The following is a 3,801-nucleotide window of genomic DNA, read 5'->3' on the forward strand; positions in this document are numbered from 1 at the left end:
ACCCTGAACCAGACCCCCAACAGAACTTCAACCAGGCTCACTGCAGGACAAGAGCCTGGGTGGAGATGACCATAGGCCTGCTGAAAGCCTGTTTCCAGTGTCTACGTCACCTCAGGGTGACTCCTGAGAGGCCTGTGATATTATTGTGGCATGTGTTGTTCTTCATAATATTACCACTATTAGAGGAGAGCAACACTCTGCCCTACAAACTGAAGACCCAGATGATGACCTCATCCACCTGCCAGCTATCCAGGATGGCAGAGCAGTCAGAGACACCATATGCAATAACCACTTTGGAGTTTAAGTCACCATCATCACCACCACACCAAATAAAGACATGATACACATTTCAATTGGTCTTCTTTATTTCCTACAAATAAAAGAGCTAGTTTAGTTCATGTTCCAGTAGTTAACATAATTCACCTGTGACCTGCACCCACCTCTAACTTGTGCTCCAGTATTTCAATTTCCAGATCTGCCTTCTTAATCTGGCGGTCCAAGTACTGCATTTCTTTATCTGTTTTTTGTATTTTTCTCAGCAAGTGGATTTTGTATATTTGTTTTACTGGTAACTGGGAATACATAAAGGACATTAAATTATACAGTTGCACATGAATTCCACAGAATGAACCTCTGGTGTTTACTGAACATCCATCTCACTGTGTCAATCTGTGCAGTGGAAGTTGAGGGACCATCCTGCTGCTGTCCAGCCATGCTCTGTTAAAAAGGATGAGAATGTGCAATACTTCAGTGTAGGCTAAATGCCACACTCTATATTCCACCAGAATGTTCAGAAATGTGAATGGGAAGAGAACTATCAGTAACATACCTCTAGATGCCTTTCTGGATCCCCCTCTGTAAAGGCAGCAGACACAGTTTCATCCTCTTCATCCTAGATGAGTGATATGTTTCAGTGGACTTAAACTACCATTTGGCTAAATCTTTGGAGTATCGCCTACTTACAGTTACAAGGTCTGTTGTGGCGTGAAGGGGCTCCACCAGGCAGATAGTACCATCAGAATCTGTTGGGCCAAAAGAAAAAAAGACCCAAAAGAGAAATAAATATTTGTATGAATATGCTTGAAATCATTCCATATATACATATACATGGGCTACACACACACACTTGTGTCTTGGGATGTGGTCTCAGAGGATGAGCTCCCTCCAGGGATTCCCTCAGCCACTGGCCTTCCCAAATTCTGGCTTAGGACCAGCTCCTCTGCCTCCGTTAGAGGTGGTGCTGCTGGGCCACCTCCCTTTTTACAGGCATCTGCTTTCTTTCTGTTGGCTGAGTAGAAGTCTGTGTTAGTTTAAATAGGCTTAATTATTTAACAGAACATGATATGGATGCAGACATTTAGGCTATGTGCGGGGTAAAACCACTACACAGACAAACAACCACCTAATATTTAGGCTACTTTACAATGTAAAACATGATCAAAATGAGGTAGCTCCATGAGATTATGCCGACTTCTTACCTGTTTGAACAATGTTTTTATATTTCATCTTCAGCTGCTGCCACGTGCGCTTCACCCCTGCAGGATTGCACCTAAATGAAATAACTTAATAGTCTTCCCCTGTAATATTATTGTGATTTAAACTTACACATTGACCCGGGCAGCAATGTTCTCCCACGGCGTCTCCCTCTCTGTTGCAGCTGCAGGTGTTGCACTTCTTTCTAAAAACGTGTTCAAACTCGCTATATAAGCGCATTAAGATTTCCAGTTCAAGCGGTGTAGTCCTCCGCTTCCCCGTTGCCATGGTGACTCGTCGAATCGACGCTCCATTGATACTGGCTTTTCAGAGTTGTGGTGCACGCGCTTAACTCCGGGTGAAACTACTCTGAGTTGATTTAACCAACTCAAATCAGCCGTTGTGAAACCGAAAACTCAGAGTTTTCTATCTCAGAGTAGATCAACTCAGAGTTCAGGGTTAAACTCAGAGTTCAGGGTTAAACTCAGAGTTTGTTGAACCTGCTTCGTGAAACGGACCCCTGGTCAAGCCACCCCCCCAACCCTCCAACCCCCCATGGCAACAGCAGTCCTTGATGCCAGTTTCCACCCTCAGCAGGTCAATGCACCCCGACTAATCTACAAAAACTACTCAGGAGTGGTCCGGGGAACACAACAGAGCTATGGTATTCACTCGAGTTCCACACTCCCCAGATCCAAATCTTATTGAGCATCTGTGGGATGGGATAAGCCTGATCTAGATAGGTCTCACCCTGCAACCCACAGGACCCACAGAATTCACTGCCACAAGACATCCCCAGAGGTTCTGTATTCATGCCCCACTGCAGGGGTCACCAACCTTTTTGAACCTGAGAGCAACTTCAAGGGTACTGAGTAGTATGAAGGGCACCTTGTTTGATACAAACTTCCTCAAGAGCAAACTTGCGCCATCATCTTTAAACAATAATAATAATGAAAATAACATGTAAAAAGACTGTCTGATCACATTTATGTTAATTATTCCTTACAATAATTATTCACGACGATTTCCACAACAATGACGGTAGGAAACACACACACACACATATATATGGAAATCTGTTCCAATATTTAAAAGTCAGAGGTATCCCATCTCTGAAACTTTTGTAAATATCTTTCTTGGCAGTTTTGTATGAATCAACATATTTGCAGCATTTTGTTCAAAATCACACCAGTTACATTTCTGTGCAAATTGTCACTTCTAACATTTTTAGGAAATCATTAACTGTCATCAAATCATGCTTCATTTGTGCAAACCACTACCTTTGTAACATTTTTGAACAATTCATGAACTCTGTCCCATGTTTGTACAAATTATCAGTTATGTAAGAAAAAAAATCAACTCTTTCACATTTTGAAATGAATCATATCACATTAGTACTAATCACCAGCATTTTTCACCAGCATTGCAACATTTTTAACAGATCATAACAACAAATCATTACATGTTTTCAACTAATTATTGTTCACATTTTTATGTAATGGCACGGTGTTCTGAATGACAACATGTTACCTCTTTCTTTGTCTGTAAATGTGTGTTAGTGGGAAGCCTGGCATTGCAGAGCTTATCATGTCTTACCTTTACTTTGCAGCTCACAGTTCAGATGGTTCAGTTTCCCAGTGATGTCCGTTAAAAATACAAGGGCAAGAATCCACTCAGTGTCCTCAAGCAGCAAGGTGTCTTCCCCTTTGGATTGCATGAACTCTTTGATTTCGGCCAACAGTGACAAAAAACGCTGCAAAACTGGTCCCCTGCTGATCCATGGGGTTTCTGTGTGTAGTAACAGGTCATCATGTTCAGCTGACAGCTCCTCCAGCAGCACCTTCAATGTCCTGGTTGTTTGGCTTTGGAGCCATTTATGATCTTCACGACACGAGTCATCACATGATCAAATCCGGCCACTTTTGTACATACATATGTCCTGCTGGTGAATGCTGCAGTGATAATGTAGGAATGTTGGGAAGTCTGGATCACCTCTGCATCGTACAGTGAAGCCTGCATGCCGACCCGTCATGGAGGGAGCCATTTCTAATGGTACATTTTTCTCCACGAAAGGCCAAAGCTGACTTTAAGTCCCGGGCTTTCTCTGTCCGTAGTGCGCATACAGTCTATGTGCGCTAGCAGGTGGCTAGTTAGCATGGAAGCTTCGTGGTGGCTAAAGTAGCGTCTCTCCACATTGTGCCGCTTTGCCGACGCAATAGTCGCCCCGCAAATAGGACACATACATTTATCTGTCACTGTCGTGAATAAGAACTCTTCCTCCCAGTCATCGTGAAAACAGTGTTTTCTCTTTCACTTCTCTGTCATGTT

The 3,801-nt window shown here is 42.9% G+C and overlaps 1 long non-coding RNA gene across 1 annotated transcript; it reads right to left on the reverse strand.

The window, feature by feature from the left end:
• Positions 1-359: 359 nt before the first annotated feature.
• On the reverse strand, positions 360-1,955 carry LOC129348206 (uncharacterized). Its single transcript, XR_008600678.1, has 4 exons — positions 1,125-1,955; positions 964-1,022; positions 830-892; positions 360-717 (listed from the first exon to the last, which is right to left on the reverse strand). It is a non-coding gene; the product is annotated as an uncharacterized LOC129348206 (long non-coding RNA).
• Positions 1,956-3,801: the final 1,846 nt, after the last annotated feature.

Source organism: Amphiprion ocellaris, chromosome 23 (genome assembly GCF_022539595.1).
Source record: "Amphiprion ocellaris isolate individual 3 ecotype Okinawa chromosome 23, ASM2253959v1, whole genome shotgun sequence".
NCBI lineage: Eukaryota > Metazoa > Chordata > Actinopteri > Pomacentridae > Amphiprion > Amphiprion ocellaris.